Raw genomic sequence first — 18,245 nt, 5'->3', positions numbered from 1 at the left:
TGCGTGGAGCGGACGGAGCAAGCCCCTCTTCCGTCTCCCTGTTCCAAAAATCAGATTAATATATAGTCCTCGGGTAGAGGACGTATCAGATATTAAACTGATAAGAACAGATACTACACTTGATCTTAGCCAAAAGGCCGAGAAGCGATACCCCTCGACCGTACGGGGTCCGGCGTCCCCCCGGGCGACTCACCAGACGCCGGTACTCCGCGGAGGGGCGGGGCAAGAGAAGAACGCTGACCGCCGGATGACCGCCGGACTCGGGCGAGAGGCCTCGTGGCCTGGTCTGGCGTCTGCGCAGTCGGATTTCCTAGGAGACAGCAGACGAGAGAGTTAGTTCCACAGACAGACAGACAGACAGACAGACAGACAGACAGACAGACAGACAGACAGACAGACAGACAGACAGACAGACAGACAGACAGACAAATAAATACATACATCATTTTTTAAAAAAAAAAAAAAAAAAAAAAAAAAAGAGAAAAAGAGCGGGAAAACGCAACAGCGGGCGAAAAGGGAGGTAGAGACCTGGGAGAGAGGGTTCTTGTGTTCTTGTGTTCTTGGGTTCTTGGGTTCTTGGGTTCTTGGGTTCTTGGGTTCTTGGGTTCTTTTCTTCAACATTCAAAGAGATGTGCACCGTTCCTGGAGTCACTGCAATACCAGGTCGATGCGTGGAGCGGACGGAGCAAGCCCCTCTTCCGTCTCCCTGTTCCAAAAATCAGATTAATATATAGTCCTCGGGTAGAGGACGTATCAGATATTAAACTGATAAGAACAGATACTACACTTGATCTTAGCCAAAAGGCCGAGAAGCGATACCCCTCGACCGTACGGGGTCCGGCGTCCCCCCGGGCGACTCACCAGACGCCGGTACTCCGCGGAGGGGCGGGGCAAGAGAAGAACGCTGACCGCCGGATGACCGCCGGACTCGGGCGAGAGGCCTCGTGGCCTGGTCTGGCGTCTGCGCAGTCGGATTTCCTAGGAGACAGCAGACGAGAGAGTTAGTTCCACAGACAGACAGACAGACAGACAGACAGACAGACAGACAGACAGACAGACAGACAGACAGACAGACAGACAGACAGACAGACAGACAAATAAATACATACATCATTTTTTAAAAAAAAAAAAAAAAAAAAAAAAAAAGAGAAAAAGAGCGGGAAAACGCAACAGCGGGCGAAAAGGGAGGTAGAGACCTGGGAGAGAGGGTTCTTGTGTTCTTGTGTTCTTGGGTTCTTGGGTTCTTGGGTTCTTGGGTTCTTGGGTTCTTGGGTTCTTTTCTTCAACATTCAAAGAGATGTGCACCGTTCCTGGAGTCACTGCAATACCAGGTCGATGCGTGGAGCGGACGGAGCAAGCCCCTCTTCCGTCTCCCTGTTCCAAAAATCAGATTAATATATAGTCCTCGGGTAGAGGACGTATCAGATATTAAACTGATAAGAACAGATACTACACTTGATCTTAGCCAAAAGGCCGAGAAGCGATACCCCTCGACCGTACGGGGTCCGGCGTCCCCCCGGGCGACTCACCAGACGCCGGTACTCCGCGGAGGGGCGGGGCAAGAGAAGAACGCTGACCGCCGGATGACCGCCGGACTCGGGCGAGAGGCCTCGTGGCCTGGTCTGGCGTCTGCGCAGTCGGATTTCCTAGGAGACAGCAGACGAGAGAGTTAGTTCCACACAGACAGACAGACAGACAGACAGACAGACAGACAGACAGACAGACAGACAGACAGACAGACAGACAGACAGACAGACAGACAGACAAATAAATACATACATCATTTTTTAAAAAAAAAAAAAAAAAAAAAAAAAAAGAGAAAAAGAGCGGGAAAACGCAACAGCGGGCGAAAAGGGAGGTAGAGACCTGGGAGAGAGGGTTCTTGTGTTCTTGTGTTCTTGGGTTCTTGGGTTCTTGGGTTCTTGGGTTCTTGGGTTCTTGGGTTCTTTTCTTCAACATTCAAAGAGATGTGCACCGTTCCTGGAGTCACTGCAATACCAGGTCGATGCGTGGAGCGGACGGAGCAAGCCCCTCTTCCGTCTCCCTGTTCCAAAAATCAGATTAATATATAGTCCTCGGGTAGAGGACGTATCAGATATTAAACTGATAAGAACAGATACTACACTTGATCTTAGCCAAAAGGCCGAGAAGCGATACCCCTCGACCGTACGGGGTCCGGCGTCCCCCCGGGCGACTCACCAGACGCCGGTACTCCGCGGAGGGGCGGGGCAAGAGAAGAACGCTGACCGCCGGATGACCGCCGGACTCGGGCGAGAGGCCTCGTGGCCTGGTCTGGCGTCTGCGCAGTCGGATTTCCTAGGAGACAGCAGACGAGAGAGTTAGTTCCACAGACAGACAGACAGACAGACAGACAGACAGACAGACAGACAGACAGACAGACAGACAGACAGACAGACAGACAGACAGACAGACAAATAAATACATACATCATTTTTTAAAAAAAAAAAAAAAAAAAAAAAAAAAGAGAAAAAGAGCGGGAAAACGCAACAGCGGGCGAAAAGGGAGGTAGAGACCTGGGAGAGAGGGTTCTTGTGTTCTTGTGTTCTTGGGTTCTTGGGTTCTTGGGTTCTTGGGTTCTTGGGTTCTTGGGTTCTTTTCTTCAACATTCAAAGAGATGTGCACCGTTCCTGGAGTCACTGCAATACCAGGTCGATGCGTGGAGCGGACGGAGCAAGCCCCTCTTCCGTCTCCCTGTTCCAAAAATCAGATTAATATATAGTCCTCGGGTAGAGGACGTATCAGATATTAAACTGATAAGAACAGATACTACACTTGATCTTAGCCAAAAGGCCGAGAAGCGATACCCCTCGACCGTACGGGGTCCGGCGTCCCCCCGGGCGACTCACCAGACGCCGGTACTCCGCGGAGGGGCGGGGCAAGAGAAGAACGCTGACCGCCGGATGACCGCCGGACTCGGGCGAGAGGCCTCGTGGCCTGGTCTGGCGTCTGCGCAGTCGGATTTCCTAGGAGACAGCAGACGAGAGAGTTAGTTCCACAGACAGACAGACAGACAGACAGACAGACAGACAGACAGACAGACAGACAGACAGACAGACAGACAGACAGACAGACAGACAGACAAATAAATACATACATCATTTTTTAAAAAAAAAAAAAAAAAAAAAAAAAAAGAGAAAAAGAGCGGGAAAACGCAACAGCGGGCGAAAAGGGAGGTAGAGACCTGGGAGAGAGGGTTCTTGTGTTCTTGTGTTCTTGGGTTCTTGGGTTCTTGGGTTCTTGGGTTCTTGGGTTCTTGGGTTCTTTTCTTCAACATTCAAAGAGATGTGCACCGTTCCTGGAGTCACTGCAATACCAGGTCGATGCGTGGAGCGGACGGAGCAAGCCCCTCTTCCGTCTCCCTGTTCCAAAAATCAGATTAATATATAGTCCTCGGGTAGAGGACGTATCAGATATTAAACTGATAAGAACAGATACTACACTTGATCTTAGCCAAAAGGCCGAGAAGCGATACCCCTCGACCGTACGGGGTCCGGCGTCCCCCCGGGCGACTCACCAGACGCCGGTACTCCGCGGAGGGGCGGGGCAAGAGAAGAACGCTGACCGCCGGATGACCGCCGGACTCGGGCGAGAGGCCTCGTGGCCTGGTCTGGCGTCTGCGCAGTCGGATTTCCTAGGAGACAGCAGACGAGAGAGTTAGTTCCACAGACAGACAGACAGACAGACAGACAGACAGACAGACAGACAGACAGACAGACAGACAGACAGACAGACAGACAGACAGACAGACAAATAAATACATACATCATTTTTTAAAAAAAAAAAAAAAAAAAAAAAAAAAGAGAAAAAGAGCGGGAAAACGCAACAGCGGGCGAAAAGGGAGGTAGAGACCTGGGAGAGAGGGTTCTTGTGTTCTTGTGTTCTTGGGTTCTTGGGTTCTTGGGTTCTTGGGTTCTTGGGTTCTTGGGTTCTTTTCTTCAACATTCAAAGAGATGTGCACCGTTCCTGGAGTCACTGCAATACCAGGTCGATGCGTGGAGCGGACGGAGCAAGCCCCTCTTCCGTCTCCCTGTTCCAAAAATCAGATTAATATATAGTCCTCGGGTAGAGGACGTATCAGATATTAAACTGATAAGAACAGATACTACACTTGATCTTAGCCAAAAGGCCGAGAAGCGATACCCCTCGACCGTACGGGGTCCGGCGTCCCCCCGGGCGACTCACCAGACGCCGGTACTCCGCGGAGGGGCGGGGCAAGAGAAGAACGCTGACCGCCGGATGACCGCCGGACTCGGGCGAGAGGCCTCGTGGCCTGGTCTGGCGTCTGCGCAGTCGGATTTCCTAGGAGACAGCAGACGAGAGAGTTAGTTCCACAGACAGACAGACAGACAGACAGACAGACAGACAGACAGACAGACAGACAGACAGACAGACAGACAGACAGACAGACAGACAGACAAATAAATACATACATCATTTTTTAAAAAAAAAAAAAAAAAAAAAAAAAAAGAGAAAAAGAGCGGGAAAACGCAACAGCGGGCGAAAAGGGAGGTAGAGACCTGGGAGAGAGGGTTCTTGTGTTCTTGTGTTCTTGGGTTCTTGGGTTCTTGGGTTCTTGGGTTCTTGGGTTCTTGGGTTCTTTTCTTCAACATTCAAAGAGATGTGCACCGTTCCTGGAGTCACTGCAATACCAGGTCGATGCGTGGAGCGGACGGAGCAAGCCCCTCTTCCGTCTCCCTGTTCCAAAAATCAGATTAATATATAGTCCTCGGGTAGAGGACGTATCAGATATTAAACTGATAAGAACAGATACTACACTTGATCTTAGCCAAAAGGCCGAGAAGCGATACCCCTCGACCGTACGGGGTCCGGCGTCCCCCCGGGCGACTCACCAGACGCCGGTACTCCGCGGAGGGGCGGGGCAAGAGAAGAACGCTGACCGCCGGATGACCGCCGGACTCGGGCGAGAGGCCTCGTGGCCTGGTCTGGCGTCTGCGCAGTCGGATTTCCTAGGAGACAGCAGACGAGAGAGTTAGTTCCACAGACAGACAGACAGACAGACAGACAGACAGACAGACAGACAGACAGACAGACAGACAGACAGACAGACAGACAGACAGACAGACAAATAAATACATACATCATTTTTTAAAAAAAAAAAAAAAAAAAAAAAAAAAGAGAAAAAGAGCGGGAAAACGCAACAGCGGGCGAAAAGGGAGGTAGAGACCTGGGAGAGAGGGTTCTTGTGTTCTTGTGTTCTTGGGTTCTTGGGTTCTTGGGTTCTTGGGTTCTTGGGTTCTTGGGTTCTTTTCTTCAACATTCAAAGAGATGTGCACCGTTCCTGGAGTCACTGCAATACCAGGTCGATGCGTGGAGCGGACGGAGCAAGCCCCTCTTCCGTCTCCCTGTTCCAAAAATCAGATTAATATATAGTCCTCGGGTAGAGGACGTATCAGATATTAAACTGATAAGAACAGATACTACACTTGATCTTAGCCAAAAGGCCGAGAAGCGATACCCCTCGACCGTACGGGGTCCGGCGTCCCCCCGGGCGACTCACCAGACGCCGGTACTCCGCGGAGGGGCGGGGCAAGAGAAGAACGCTGACCGCCGGATGACCGCCGGACTCGGGCGAGAGGCCTCGTGGCCTGGTCTGGCGTCTGCGCAGTCGGATTTCCTAGGAGACAGCAGACGAGAGAGTTAGTTCCACAGACAGACAGACAGACAGACAGACAGACAGACAGACAGACAGACAGACAGACAGACAGACAGACAGACAGACAGACAGACAGACAAATAAATACATACATCATTTTTTAAAAAAAAAAAAAAAAAAAAAAAAAAAGAGAAAAAGAGCGGGAAAACGCAACAGCGGGCGAAAAGGGAGGTAGAGACCTGGGAGAGAGGGTTCTTGTGTTCTTGTGTTCTTGGGTTCTTGGGTTCTTGGGTTCTTGGGTTCTTGGGTTCTTGGGTTCTTTTCTTCAACATTCAAAGAGATGTGCACCGTTCCTGGAGTCACTGCAATACCAGGTCGATGCGTGGAGCGGACGGAGCAAGCCCCTCTTCCGTCTCCCTGTTCCAAAAATCAGATTAATATATAGTCCTCGGGTAGAGGACGTATCAGATATTAAACTGATAAGAACAGATACTACACTTGATCTTAGCCAAAAGGCCGAGAAGCGATACCCCTCGACCGTACGGGGTCCGGCGTCCCCCCGGGCGACTCACCAGACGCCGGTACTCCGCGGAGGGGCGGGGCAAGAGAAGAACGCTGACCGCCGGATGACCGCCGGACTCGGGCGAGAGGCCTCGTGGCCTGGTCTGGCGTCTGCGCAGTCGGATTTCCTAGGAGACAGCAGACGAGAGAGTTAGTTCCACAGACAGACAGACAGACAGACAGACAGACAGACAGACAGACAGACAGACAGACAGACAGACAGACAGACAGACAGACAGACAGACAAATAAATACATACATCATTTTTTAAAAAAAAAAAAAAAAAAAAAAAAAAAGAGAAAAAGAGCGGGAAAACGCAACAGCGGGCGAAAAGGGAGGTAGAGACCTGGGAGAGAGGGTTCTTGTGTTCTTGTGTTCTTGGGTTCTTGGGTTCTTGGGTTCTTGGGTTCTTGGGTTCTTGGGTTCTTTTCTTCAACATTCAAAGAGATGTGCACCGTTCCTGGAGTCACTGCAATACCAGGTCGATGCGTGGAGCGGACGGAGCAAGCCCCTCTTCCGTCTCCCTGTTCCAAAAATCAGATTAATATATAGTCCTCGGGTAGAGGACGTATCAGATATTAAACTGATAAGAACAGATACTACACTTGATCTTAGCCAAAAGGCCGAGAAGCGATACCCCTCGACCGTACGGGGTCCGGCGTCCCCCCGGGCGACTCACCAGACGCCGGTACTCCGCGGAGGGGCGGGGCAAGAGAAGAACGCTGACCGCCGGATGACCGCCGGACTCGGGCGAGAGGCCTCGTGGCCTGGTCTGGCGTCTGCGCAGTCGGATTTCCTAGGAGACAGCAGACGAGAGAGTTAGTTCCACAGACAGACAGACAGACAGACAGACAGACAGACAGACAGACAGACAGACAGACAGACAGACAGACAGACAGACAGACAGACAGACAAATAAATACATACATCATTTTTTAAAAAAAAAAAAAAAAAAAAAAAAAAAGAGAAAAAGAGCGGGAAAACGCAACAGCGGGCGAAAAGGGAGGTAGAGACCTGGGAGAGAGGGTTCTTGTGTTCTTGTGTTCTTGGGTTCTTGGGTTCTTGGGTTCTTGGGTTCTTGGGTTCTTGGGTTCTTTTCTTCAACATTCAAAGAGATGTGCACCGTTCCTGGAGTCACTGCAATACCAGGTCGATGCGTGGAGCGGACGGAGCAAGCCCCTCTTCCGTCTCCCTGTTCCAAAAATCAGATTAATATATAGTCCTCGGGTAGAGGACGTATCAGATATTAAACTGATAAGAACAGATACTACACTTGATCTTAGCCAAAAGGCCGAGAAGCGATACCCCTCGACCGTACGGGGTCCGGCGTCCCCCCGGGCGACTCACCAGACGCCGGTACTCCGCGGAGGGGCGGGGCAAGAGAAGAACGCTGACCGCCGGATGACCGCCGGACTCGGGCGAGAGGCCTCGTGGCCTGGTCTGGCGTCTGCGCAGTCGGATTTCCTAGGAGACAGCAGACGAGAGAGTTAGTTCCACAGACAGACAGACAGACAGACAGACAGACAGACAGACAGACAGACAGACAGACAGACAGACAGACAGACAGACAGACAGACAGACAAATAAATACATACATCATTTTTTAAAAAAAAAAAAAAAAAAAAAAAAAAAGAGAAAAAGAGCGGGAAAACGCAACAGCGGGCGAAAAGGGAGGTAGAGACCTGGGAGAGAGGGTTCTTGTGTTCTTGTGTTCTTGGGTTCTTGGGTTCTTGGGTTCTTGGGTTCTTGGGTTCTTGGGTTCTTTTCTTCAACATTCAAAGAGATGTGCACCGTTCCTGGAGTCACTGCAATACCAGGTCGATGCGTGGAGCGGACGGAGCAAGCCCCTCTTCCGTCTCCCTGTTCCAAAAATCAGATTAATATATAGTCCTCGGGTAGAGGACGTATCAGATATTAAACTGATAAGAACAGATACTACACTTGATCTTAGCCAAAAGGCCGAGAAGCGATACCCCTCGACCGTACGGGGTCCGGCGTCCCCCCGGGCGACTCACCAGACGCCGGTACTCCGCGGAGGGGCGGGGCAAGAGAAGAACGCTGACCGCCGGATGACCGCCGGACTCGGGCGAGAGGCCTCGTGGCCTGGTCTGGCGTCTGCGCAGTCGGATTTCCTAGGAGACAGCAGACGAGAGAGTTAGTTCCACAGACAGACAGACAGACAGACAGACAGACAGACAGACAGACAGACAGACAGACAGACAGACAGACAGACAGACAGACAGACAGACAAATAAATACATACATCATTTTTTAAAAAAAAAAAAAAAAAAAAAAAAAAAGAGAAAAAGAGCGGGAAAACGCAACAGCGGGCGAAAAGGGAGGTAGAGACCTGGGAGAGAGGGTTCTTGTGTTCTTGTGTTCTTGGGTTCTTGGGTTCTTGGGTTCTTGGGTTCTTGGGTTCTTGGGTTCTTTTCTTCAACATTCAAAGAGATGTGCACCGTTCCTGGAGTCACTGCAATACCAGGTCGATGCGTGGAGCGGACGGAGCAAGCCCCTCTTCCGTCTCCCTGTTCCAAAAATCAGATTAATATATAGTCCTCGGGTAGAGGACGTATCAGATATTAAACTGATAAGAACAGATACTACACTTGATCTTAGCCAAAAGGCCGAGAAGCGATACCCCTCGACCGTACGGGGTCCGGCGTCCCCCCGGGCGACTCACCAGACGCCGGTACTCCGCGGAGGGGCGGGGCAAGAGAAGAACGCTGACCGCCGGATGACCGCCGGACTCGGGCGAGAGGCCTCGTGGCCTGGTCTGGCGTCTGCGCAGTCGGATTTCCTAGGAGACAGCAGACGAGAGAGTTAGTTCCACAGACAGACAGACAGACAGACAGACAGACAGACAGACAGACAGACAGACAGACAGACAGACAGACAGACAGACAGACAGACAGACAAATAAATACATACATCATTTTTTAAAAAAAAAAAAAAAAAAAAAAAAAAAGAGAAAAAGAGCGGGAAAACGCAACAGCGGGCGAAAAGGGAGGTAGAGACCTGGGAGAGAGGGTTCTTGTGTTCTTGTGTTCTTGGGTTCTTGGGTTCTTGGGTTCTTGGGTTCTTGGGTTCTTGGGTTCTTTTCTTCAACATTCAAAGAGATGTGCACCGTTCCTGGAGTCACTGCAATACCAGGTCGATGCGTGGAGCGGACGGAGCAAGCCCCTCTTCCGTCTCCCTGTTCCAAAAATCAGATTAATATATAGTCCTCGGGTAGAGGACGTATCAGATATTAAACTGATAAGAACAGATACTACACTTGATCTTAGCCAAAAGGCCGAGAAGCGATACCCCTCGACCGTACGGGGTCCGGCGTCCCCCCGGGCGACTCACCAGACGCCGGTACTCCGCGGAGGGGCGGGGCAAGAGAAGAACGCTGACCGCCGGATGACCGCCGGACTCGGGCGAGAGGCCTCGTGGCCTGGTCTGGCGTCTGCGCAGTCGGATTTCCTAGGAGACAGCAGACGAGAGAGTTAGTTCCACAGACAGACAGACAGACAGACAGACAGACAGACAGACAGACAGACAGACAGACAGACAGACAGACAGACAGACAGACAGACAGACAGACAAATAAATACATACATCATTTTTTAAAAAAAAAAAAAAAAAAAAAAAAAAAGAGAAAAAGAGCGGGAAAACGCAACAGCGGGCGAAAAGGGAGGTAGAGACCTGGGAGAGAGGGTTCTTGTGTTCTTGTGTTCTTGGGTTCTTGGGTTCTTGGGTTCTTGGGTTCTTGGGTTCTTGGGTTCTTTTCTTCAACATTCAAAGAGATGTGCACCGTTCCTGGAGTCACTGCAATACCAGGTCGATGCGTGGAGCGGACGGAGCAAGCCCCTCTTCCGTCTCCCTGTTCCAAAAATCAGATTAATATATAGTCCTCGGGTAGAGGACGTATCAGATATTAAACTGATAAGAACAGATACTACACTTGATCTTAGCCAAAAGGCCGAGAAGCGATACCCCTCGACCGTACGGGGTCCGGCGTCCCCCCGGGCGACTCACCAGACGCCGGTACTCCGCGGAGGGGCGGGGCAAGAGAAGAACGCTGACCGCCGGATGACCGCCGGACTCGGGCGAGAGGCCTCGTGGCCTGGTCTGGCGTCTGCGCAGTCGGATTTCCTAGGAGACAGCAGACGAGAGAGTTAGTTCCACAGACAGACAGACAGACAGACAGACAGACAGACAGACAGACAGACAGACAGACAGACAGACAGACAGACAGACAGACAGACAGACAAATAAATACATACATCATTTTTTAAAAAAAAAAAAAAAAAAAAAAAAAAAGAGAAAAAGAGCGGGAAAACGCAACAGCGGGCGAAAAGGGAGGTAGAGACCTGGGAGAGAGGGTTCTTGTGTTCTTGTGTTCTTGGGTTCTTGGGTTCTTGGGTTCTTGGGTTCTTGGGTTCTTGGGTTCTTTTCTTCAACATTCAAAGAGATGTGCACCGTTCCTGGAGTCACTGCAATACCAGGTCGATGCGTGGAGCGGACGGAGCAAGCCCCTCTTCCGTCTCCCTGTTCCAAAAATCAGATTAATATATAGTCCTCGGGTAGAGGACGTATCAGATATTAAACTGATAAGAACAGATACTACACTTGATCTTAGCCAAAAGGCCGAGAAGCGATACCCCTCGACCGTACGGGGTCCGGCGTCCCCCCGGGCGACTCACCAGACGCCGGTACTCCGCGGAGGGGCGGGGCAAGAGAAGAACGCTGACCGCCGGATGACCGCCGGACTCGGGCGAGAGGCCTCGTGGCCTGGTCTGGCGTCTGCGCAGTCGGATTTCCTAGGAGACAGCAGACGAGAGAGTTAGTTCACAGACAGACAGACAGACAGACAGACAGACAGACAGACAGACAGACAGACAGACAGACAGACAGACAGACAGACAGACAGACAAATAAATACATACATCATTTTTTAAAAAAAAAAAAAAAAAAAAAAAAAAAGAGAAAAAGAGCGGGAAAACGCAACAGCGGGCGAAAAGGGAGGTAGAGACCTGGGAGAGAGGGTTCTTGTGTTCTTGTGTTCTTGGGTTCTTGGGTTCTTGGGTTCTTGGGTTCTTGGGTTCTTGGGTTCTTTTCTTCAACATTCAAAGAGATGTGCACCGTTCCTGGAGTCACTGCAATACCAGGTCGATGCGTGGAGCGGACGGAGCAAGCCCCTCTTCCGTCTCCCTGTTCCAAAAATCAGATTAATATATAGTCCTCGGGTAGAGGACGTATCAGATATTAAACTGATAAGAACAGATACTACACTTGATCTTAGCCAAAAGGCCGAGAAGCGATACCCCTCGACCGTACGGGGTCCGGCGTCCCCCCGGGCGACTCACCAGACGCCGGTACTCCGCGGAGGGGCGGGGCAAGAGAAGAACGCTGACCGCCGGATGACCGCCGGACTCGGGCGAGAGGCCTCGTGGCCTGGTCTGGCGTCTGCGCAGTCGGATTTCCTAGGAGACAGCAGACGAGAGAGTTAGTTCCACAGACAGACAGACAGACAGACAGACAGACAGACAGACAGACAGACAGACAGACAGACAGACAGACAGACAGACAGACAGACAGACAGACAGACAAATAAATACATACATCATTTTTTAAAAAAAAAAAAAAAAAAAAAAAAAAAGAGAAAAAGAGCGGGAAAACGCAACAGCGGGCGAAAAGGGAGGTAGAGACCTGGGAGAGAGGGTTCTTGTGTTCTTGTGTTCTTGGGTTCTTGGGTTCTTGGGTTCTTGGGTTCTTGGGTTCTTGGGTTCTTTTCTTCAACATTCAAAGAGATGTGCACCGTTCCTGGAGTCACTGCAATACCAGGTCGATGCGTGGAGCGGACGGAGCAAGCCCCTCTTCCGTCTCCCTGTTCCAAAAATCAGATTAATATATAGTCCTCGGGTAGAGGACGTATCAGATATTAAACTGATAAGAACAGATACTACACTTGATCTTAGCCAAAAGGCCGAGAAGCGATACCCCTCGACCGTACGGGGTCCGGCGTCCCCCCGGGCGACTCACCAGACGCCGGTACTCCGCGGAGGGGCGGGGCAAGAGAAGAACGCTGACCGCCGGATGACCGCCGGACTCGGGCGAGAGGCCTCGTGGCCTGGTCTGGCGTCTGCGCAGTCGGATTTCCTAGGAGACAGCAGACGAGAGAGTTAGTTCCACAGACAGACAGACAGACAGACAGACAGACAGACAGACAGACAGACAGACAGACAGACAGACAGACAGACAGACAGACAGACAAATAAATACATACATCATTTTTTAAAAAAAAAAAAAAAAAAAAAAAAAAAGAGAAAAAGAGCGGGAAAACGCAACAGCGGGCGAAAAGGGAGGTAGAGACCTGGGAGAGAGGGTTCTTGTGTTCTTGTGTTCTTGGGTTCTTGGGTTCTTGGGTTCTTGGGTTCTTGGGTTCTTGGGTTCTTTTCTTCAACATTCAAAGAGATGTGCACCGTTCCTGGAGTCACTGCAATACCAGGTCGATGCGTGGAGCGGACGGAGCAAGCCCCTCTTCCGTCTCCCTGTTCCAAAAATCAGATTAATATATAGTCCTCGGGTAGAGGACGTATCAGATATTAAACTGATAAGAACAGATACTACACTTGATCTTAGCCAAAAGGCCGAGAAGCGATACCCCTCGACCGTACGGGGTCCGGCGTCCCCCCGGGCGACTCACCAGACGCCGGTACTCCGCGGAGGGGCGGGGCAAGAGAAGAACGCTGACCGCCGGATGACCGCCGGACTCGGGCGAGAGGCCTCGTGGCCTGGTCTGGCGTCTGCGCAGTCGGATTTCCTAGGAGACAGCAGACGAGAGAGTTAGTTCCACAGACAGACAGACAGACAGACAGACAGACAGACAGACAGACAGACAGACAGACAGACAGACAGACAGACAGACAGACAGACAGACAGACAAATAAATACATACATCATTTTTTAAAAAAAAAAAAAAAAAAAAAAAAAAAGAGAAAAAGAGCGGGAAAACGCAACAGCGGGCGAAAAGGGAGGTAGAGACCTGGGAGAGAGGGTTCTTGTGTTCTTGTGTTCTTGGGTTCTTGGGTTCTTGGGTTCTTGGGTTCTTGGGTTCTTGGGTTCTTTTCTTCAACATTCAAAGAGATGTGCACCGTTCCTGGAGTCACTGCAATACCAGGTCGATGCGTGGAGCGGACGGAGCAAGCCCCTCTTCCGTCTCCCTGTTCCAAAAATCAGATTAATATATAGTCCTCGGGTAGAGGACGTATCAGATATTAAACTGATAAGAACAGATACTACACTTGATCTTAGCCAAAAGGCCGAGAAGCGATACCCCTCGACCGTACGGGGTCCGGCGTCCCCCCGGGCGACTCACCAGACGCCGGTACTCCGCGGAGGGGCGGGGCAAGAGAAGAACGCTGACCGCCGGATGACCGCCGGACTCGGGCGAGAGGCCTCGTGGCCTGGTCTGGCGTCTGCGCAGTCGGATTTCCTAGGAGACAGCAGACGAGAGAGTTAGTTCCACAGACAGACAGACAGACAGACAGACAGACAGACAGACAGACAGACAGACAGACAGACAGACAGACAGACAGACAGACAGACAGACAAATAAATACATACATCATTTTTTAAAAAAAAAAAAAAAAAAAAAAAAAAAGAGAAAAAGAGCGGGAAAACGCAACAGCGGGCGAAAAGGGAGGTAGAGACCTGGGAGAGAGGGTTCTTGTGTTCTTGTGTTCTTGGGTTCTTGGGTTCTTGGGTTCTTGGGTTCTTGGGTTCTTGGGTTCTTTTCTTCAACATTCAAAGAGATGTGCACCGTTCCTGGAGTCACTGCAATACCAGGTCGATGCGTGGAGCGGACGGAGCAAGCCCCTCTTCCGTCTCCCTGTTCCAAAAATCAGATTAATATATAGTCCTCGGGTAGAGGACGTATCAGATATTAAACTGATAAGAACAGATACTACACTTGATCTTAGCCAAAAGGCCGAGAAGCGATACCCCTCGACCGTACGGGGTCCGGCGTCCCCCCGGGCGACTCACCAGACGCCGGTACTCCGCGGAGGGGCGGGGCAAGAGAAGAACGCTGACCGCCGGATGACCGCCGGACTCGGGCGAGAGGCCTCGTGGCCTGGTCTGGCGTCTGCGCAGTCGGATTTCCTAGGAGACAGCAGACGAGAGAGTTAGTTCCACAGACAGACAGACAGACAGACAGACAGACAGACAGACAGACAGACAGACAGACAGACAGACAGACAGACAGACAGACAGACAGACAGACAGACAAATAAATACATACATCATTTTTTAAAAAAAAAAAAAAAAAAAAAAAAAAAGAGAAAAAGAGCGGGAAAACGCAACAGCGGGCGAAAAGGGAGGTAGAGACCTGGGAGAGAGGGTTCTTGTGTTCTTGTGTTCTTGGGTTCTTGGGTTCTTGGGTTCTTGGGTTCTTGGGTTCTTGGGTTCTTTTCTTCAACATTCAAAGAGATGTGCACCGTTCCTGGAGTCACTGCAATACCAGGTCGATGCGTGGAGCGGACGGAGCAAGCCCCTCTTCCGTCTCCCTGTTCCAAAAATCAGATTAATATATAGTCCTCGGGTAGAGGACGTATCAGATATTAAACTGATAAGAACAGATACTACACTTGATCTTAGCCAAAAGGCCGAGAAGCGATACCCCTCGACCGTACGGGGTCCGGCGTCCCCCCGGGCGACTCACCAGACGCCGGTACTCCGCGGAGGGGCGGGGCAAGAGAAGAACGCTGACCGCCGGATGACCGCCGGACTCGGGCGAGAGGCCTCGTGGCCTGGTCTGGCGTCTGCGCAGTCGGATTTCCTAGGAGACAGCAGACGAGAGAGTTAGTTCCACAGACAGACAGACAGACAGACAGACAGACAGACAGACAGACAGACAGACAGACAGACAGACAGACAGACAGACAGACAGACAAATAAATACATACATCATTTTTTAAAAAAAAAAAAAAAAAAAAAAAAAAAGAGAAAAAGAGCGGGAAAACGCAACAGCGGGCGAAAAGGGAGGTAGAGACCTGGGAGAGAGGGTTCTTGTGTTCTTGTGTTCTTGGGTTCTTGGGTTCTTGGGTTCTTGGGTTCTTGGGTTCTTGGGTTCTTTTCTTCAACATTCAAAGAGATGTGCACCGTTCCTGGAGTCACTGCAATACCAGGTCGATGCGTGGAGCGGACGGAGCAAGCCCCTCTTCCGTCTCCCTGTTCCAAAAATCAGATTAATATATAGTCCTCGGGTAGAGGACGTATCAGATATTAAACTGATAAGAACAGATACTACACTTGATCTTAGCCAAAAGGCCGAGAAGCGATACCCCTCGACCGTACGGGGTCCGGCGTCCCCCCGGGCGACTCACCAGACGCCGGTACTCCGCGGAGGGGCGGGGCAAGAGAAGAACGCTGACCGCCGGATGACCGCCGGACTCGGGCGAGAGGCCTCGTGGCCTGGTCTGGCGTCTGCGCAGTCGGATTTCCTAGGAGACAGCAGACGAGAGAGTTAGTTCCACAGACAGACAGACAGACAGACAGACAGACAGACAGACAGACAGACAGACAGACAGACAGACAGACAGACAGACAGACAGACAGACAGACAAATAAATACATACATCATTTTTTAAAAAAAAAAAAAAAAAAAAAAAAAAAGAGAAAAAGAGCGGGAAAACGCAACAGCGGGCGAAAAGGGAGGTAGAGACCTGGGAGAGAGGGTTCTTGTGTTCTTGTGTTCTTGGGTTCTTGGGTTCTTGGGTTCTTGGGTTCTTGGGTTCTTGGGTTCTTTTCTTCAACATTCAAAGAGATGTGCACCGTTCCTGGAGTCACTGCAATACCAGGTCGATGCGTGGAGCGGACGGAGCAAGCCCCTCTTCCGTCTCCCTGTTCCAAAAATCAGATTAATATATAGTCCTCGGGTAGAGGACGTATCAGATATTAAACTGATAAGAACAGATACTACACTTGATCTTAGCCAAAAGGCCGAGAAGCGATACCCCTCGACCGTACGGGGTCCGGCGTCCCCCCGGGCGACTCACCAGACGCCGGTACTCCGCGGAGGGGCGGGGCAAGAGAAGAACGCTGACCGCCGGATGACCGCCGGACTCGGGCGAGAGGCCTCGTGGCCTGGTCTGGCGTCTGCGCAGTCGGATTTCCTAGGAGACAGCAGACGAGAGAGTTAGTTCCACAGACAGACAGACAGACAGACAGACAGACAGACAGACAGACAGACAGACAGACAGACAGACAGACAGACAGACAGACAGACAGACAAATAAATACATACATCATTTTTTAAAAAAAAAAAAAAAAAAAAAAAAAAAGAGAAAAAGAGCGGGAAAACGCAACAGCGGGCGAAAAGGGAGGTAGAGACCTGGGAGAGAGGGTTCTTGTGTTCTTGTGTTCTTGGGTTCTTGGGTTCTTGGGTTCTTGGGTTCTTGGGTTCTTGGGTTCTTTTCTTCAACATTCAAAGAGATGTGCACCGTTCCTGGAGTCACTGCAATACCAGGTCGATGCGTGGAGCGGACGGAGCAAGCCCCTCTTCCGTCTCCCTGTTCCAAAAATCAGATTAATATATAGTCCTCGGGTAGAGGACGTATCAGATATTAAACTGATAAGAACAGATACTACACTTGATCTTAGCCAAAAGGCCGAGAAGCGATACCCCTCGACCGTACGGGGTCCGGCGTCCCCCCGGGCGACTCACCAGACGCCGGTACTCCGCGGAGGGGCGGGGCAAGAGAAGAACGCTGACCGCCGGATGACCGCCGGACTCGGGCGAGAGGCCTCGTGGCCTGGTCTGGCGTCTGCGCAGTCGGATTTCCTAGGAGACAGCAGACGAGAGAGTTAGTTCCACAGACAGACAGACAGACAGACAGACAGACAGACAGACAGACAGACAGACAGACAGACAGACAGACAGACAGACAGACAGACAGACAGACAAATAAATACATACATCATTTTTTAAAAAAAAAAAAAAAAAAAAAAAAAAAGAGAAAAAGAGCGGGAAAACGCAACAGCGGGCGAAAAGGGAGGTAGAGACCTGGGAGAGAGGGTTCTTGTGTTCTTGTGTTCTTGGGTTCTTGGGTTCTTGGGTTCTTGGGTTCTTGGGTTCTTGGGTTCTTTTCTTCAACATTCAAAGAGATGTGCACCGTTCCTGGAGTCACTGCAATACCAGGTCGATGCGTGGAGCGGACGGAGCAAGCCCCTCTTCCGTCTCCCTGTTCCAAAAATCAGATTAATATATAGTCCTCGGGTAGAGGACGTATCAGATATTAAACTGATAAGAACAGATACTACACTTGATCTTAGCCAAAAGGCCGAGAAGCGATACCCCTCGACCGTACGGGGTCCGGCGTCCCCCCGGGCGACTCACCAGACGCCGGTACTCCGCGGAGGGGCGGGGCAAGAGAAGAACGCTGACCGCCGGATGACCGCCGGACTCGGGCGAGAGGCCTCGTGGCCTGGTCTGGCGTCTGCGCAGTCGGATTTCCTAGGAGACAGCAGACGAGAGAGTTAGTTCCACAGACAGACAGACAGACAGACAGACAGACAGACAGACAGACAGACAGACAGACAGACAGACAGACAGACAGACAGACAGACAGACAAATAAATACATACATCATTTTTTAAAAAAAAAAAAAAAAAAAAAAAAAAAGAGAAAAAGAGCGGGAAAACGCAACAGCGGGCGAAAAGGGAGGTAGAGACCTGGGAGAGAGGGTTCTTGTGTTCTTGTGTTCTTGGGTTCTTGGGTTCTTGGGTTCTTGGGTTCTTGGGTTCTTGGGTTCTTTTCTTCAACATTCAAAGAGATGTGCACCGTTCCTGGAGTCACTGCAATACCAGGTCGATGCGTGGAGCGGACGGAGCAAGCCCCTCTTCCGTCTCCCTGTTCCAAAAATCAGATTAATATATAGTCCTCGGGTAGAGGACGTATCAGATATTAAACTGATAAGAACAGATACTACACTTGATCTTAGCCAAAAGGCCGAGAAGCGATACCCCTCGACCGTACGGGGTCCGGCGTCCCCCCGGGCGA

At 50.9% G+C, this 18,245-nt stretch overlaps 27 non-coding genes and 1 pseudogene across 27 annotated transcripts; all 28 read right to left on the bottom strand.

The window, feature by feature from the left end:
* On the bottom strand, window positions 1–149 carry LOC134075724 (U2 spliceosomal RNA; annotated as a pseudogene).
* A 477-nt stretch (window positions 150–626) lies between these two features.
* On the bottom strand, window positions 627–817 carry LOC134075546 (U2 spliceosomal RNA). Its single transcript, XR_009938288.1, has one exon. It is a non-coding gene; the product is annotated as a U2 spliceosomal RNA (small nuclear RNA).
* A 477-nt stretch (window positions 818–1,294) lies between these two features.
* LOC134075544 (U2 spliceosomal RNA) lies at window positions 1,295–1,485 on the bottom strand. The gene has a single exon (XR_009938287.1). It is a non-coding gene; the product is annotated as a U2 spliceosomal RNA (small nuclear RNA).
* A 479-nt stretch (window positions 1,486–1,964) lies between these two features.
* Window positions 1,965–2,155, bottom strand: LOC134075543 (U2 spliceosomal RNA). Its single transcript, XR_009938286.1, has one exon. It is a non-coding gene; the product is annotated as a U2 spliceosomal RNA (small nuclear RNA).
* Window positions 2,156–2,632: 477 nt separating this feature from the next.
* Window positions 2,633–2,823, bottom strand: LOC134075542 (U2 spliceosomal RNA). The gene has a single exon (XR_009938285.1). It is a non-coding gene; the product is annotated as a U2 spliceosomal RNA (small nuclear RNA).
* Window positions 2,824–3,300: 477 nt separating this feature from the next.
* On the bottom strand, window positions 3,301–3,491 carry LOC134075541 (U2 spliceosomal RNA). The gene has a single exon (XR_009938284.1). It is a non-coding gene; the product is annotated as a U2 spliceosomal RNA (small nuclear RNA).
* A 477-nt stretch (window positions 3,492–3,968) lies between these two features.
* Window positions 3,969–4,159, bottom strand: LOC134075540 (U2 spliceosomal RNA). The gene has a single exon (XR_009938283.1). It is a non-coding gene; the product is annotated as a U2 spliceosomal RNA (small nuclear RNA).
* Window positions 4,160–4,636: 477 nt separating this feature from the next.
* LOC134075539 (U2 spliceosomal RNA) lies at window positions 4,637–4,827 on the bottom strand. The gene has a single exon (XR_009938282.1). It is a non-coding gene; the product is annotated as a U2 spliceosomal RNA (small nuclear RNA).
* A 477-nt stretch (window positions 4,828–5,304) lies between these two features.
* LOC134075537 (U2 spliceosomal RNA) lies at window positions 5,305–5,495 on the bottom strand. Its single transcript, XR_009938280.1, has one exon. It is a non-coding gene; the product is annotated as a U2 spliceosomal RNA (small nuclear RNA).
* A 477-nt stretch (window positions 5,496–5,972) lies between these two features.
* Window positions 5,973–6,163, bottom strand: LOC134075536 (U2 spliceosomal RNA). Its single transcript, XR_009938279.1, has one exon. It is a non-coding gene; the product is annotated as a U2 spliceosomal RNA (small nuclear RNA).
* A 477-nt stretch (window positions 6,164–6,640) lies between these two features.
* Window positions 6,641–6,831, bottom strand: LOC134075535 (U2 spliceosomal RNA). The gene has a single exon (XR_009938278.1). It is a non-coding gene; the product is annotated as a U2 spliceosomal RNA (small nuclear RNA).
* Window positions 6,832–7,308: 477 nt separating this feature from the next.
* LOC134075534 (U2 spliceosomal RNA) lies at window positions 7,309–7,499 on the bottom strand. Its single transcript, XR_009938277.1, has one exon. It is a non-coding gene; the product is annotated as a U2 spliceosomal RNA (small nuclear RNA).
* Window positions 7,500–7,976: 477 nt separating this feature from the next.
* Window positions 7,977–8,167, bottom strand: LOC134075533 (U2 spliceosomal RNA). Its single transcript, XR_009938276.1, has one exon. It is a non-coding gene; the product is annotated as a U2 spliceosomal RNA (small nuclear RNA).
* A 477-nt stretch (window positions 8,168–8,644) lies between these two features.
* On the bottom strand, window positions 8,645–8,835 carry LOC134075532 (U2 spliceosomal RNA). Its single transcript, XR_009938275.1, has one exon. It is a non-coding gene; the product is annotated as a U2 spliceosomal RNA (small nuclear RNA).
* Window positions 8,836–9,312: 477 nt separating this feature from the next.
* On the bottom strand, window positions 9,313–9,503 carry LOC134075531 (U2 spliceosomal RNA). The gene has a single exon (XR_009938274.1). It is a non-coding gene; the product is annotated as a U2 spliceosomal RNA (small nuclear RNA).
* A 481-nt stretch (window positions 9,504–9,984) lies between these two features.
* On the bottom strand, window positions 9,985–10,175 carry LOC134075530 (U2 spliceosomal RNA). The gene has a single exon (XR_009938273.1). It is a non-coding gene; the product is annotated as a U2 spliceosomal RNA (small nuclear RNA).
* A 477-nt stretch (window positions 10,176–10,652) lies between these two features.
* On the bottom strand, window positions 10,653–10,843 carry LOC134075528 (U2 spliceosomal RNA). The gene has a single exon (XR_009938272.1). It is a non-coding gene; the product is annotated as a U2 spliceosomal RNA (small nuclear RNA).
* A 472-nt stretch (window positions 10,844–11,315) lies between these two features.
* LOC134075527 (U2 spliceosomal RNA) lies at window positions 11,316–11,506 on the bottom strand. Its single transcript, XR_009938271.1, has one exon. It is a non-coding gene; the product is annotated as a U2 spliceosomal RNA (small nuclear RNA).
* A 485-nt stretch (window positions 11,507–11,991) lies between these two features.
* LOC134075525 (U2 spliceosomal RNA) lies at window positions 11,992–12,182 on the bottom strand. The gene has a single exon (XR_009938269.1). It is a non-coding gene; the product is annotated as a U2 spliceosomal RNA (small nuclear RNA).
* A 473-nt stretch (window positions 12,183–12,655) lies between these two features.
* Window positions 12,656–12,846, bottom strand: LOC134075524 (U2 spliceosomal RNA). Its single transcript, XR_009938268.1, has one exon. It is a non-coding gene; the product is annotated as a U2 spliceosomal RNA (small nuclear RNA).
* A 481-nt stretch (window positions 12,847–13,327) lies between these two features.
* Window positions 13,328–13,518, bottom strand: LOC134075523 (U2 spliceosomal RNA). The gene has a single exon (XR_009938267.1). It is a non-coding gene; the product is annotated as a U2 spliceosomal RNA (small nuclear RNA).
* A 477-nt stretch (window positions 13,519–13,995) lies between these two features.
* LOC134075522 (U2 spliceosomal RNA) lies at window positions 13,996–14,186 on the bottom strand. Its single transcript, XR_009938266.1, has one exon. It is a non-coding gene; the product is annotated as a U2 spliceosomal RNA (small nuclear RNA).
* A 485-nt stretch (window positions 14,187–14,671) lies between these two features.
* On the bottom strand, window positions 14,672–14,862 carry LOC134075521 (U2 spliceosomal RNA). Its single transcript, XR_009938265.1, has one exon. It is a non-coding gene; the product is annotated as a U2 spliceosomal RNA (small nuclear RNA).
* A 473-nt stretch (window positions 14,863–15,335) lies between these two features.
* LOC134075519 (U2 spliceosomal RNA) lies at window positions 15,336–15,526 on the bottom strand. Its single transcript, XR_009938263.1, has one exon. It is a non-coding gene; the product is annotated as a U2 spliceosomal RNA (small nuclear RNA).
* Window positions 15,527–16,007: 481 nt separating this feature from the next.
* Window positions 16,008–16,198, bottom strand: LOC134075518 (U2 spliceosomal RNA). Its single transcript, XR_009938262.1, has one exon. It is a non-coding gene; the product is annotated as a U2 spliceosomal RNA (small nuclear RNA).
* Window positions 16,199–16,675: 477 nt separating this feature from the next.
* Window positions 16,676–16,866, bottom strand: LOC134075517 (U2 spliceosomal RNA). The gene has a single exon (XR_009938261.1). It is a non-coding gene; the product is annotated as a U2 spliceosomal RNA (small nuclear RNA).
* Window positions 16,867–17,347: 481 nt separating this feature from the next.
* Window positions 17,348–17,538, bottom strand: LOC134075516 (U2 spliceosomal RNA). Its single transcript, XR_009938260.1, has one exon. It is a non-coding gene; the product is annotated as a U2 spliceosomal RNA (small nuclear RNA).
* Window positions 17,539–18,015: 477 nt separating this feature from the next.
* On the bottom strand, window positions 18,016–18,206 carry LOC134075515 (U2 spliceosomal RNA). Its single transcript, XR_009938259.1, has one exon. It is a non-coding gene; the product is annotated as a U2 spliceosomal RNA (small nuclear RNA).
* Between the last annotated feature and the right edge of the window lie 39 nt (window positions 18,207–18,245).

The sequence above is a fragment of the Sardina pilchardus genome, chromosome 2 (genome assembly GCF_963854185.1).
Source record: "Sardina pilchardus chromosome 2, fSarPil1.1, whole genome shotgun sequence".
Lineage (NCBI taxonomy): Eukaryota > Metazoa > Chordata > Actinopteri > Clupeiformes > Clupeidae > Sardina > Sardina pilchardus.
This window is presented reverse-complemented; position numbering and strand designations above follow the sequence as displayed.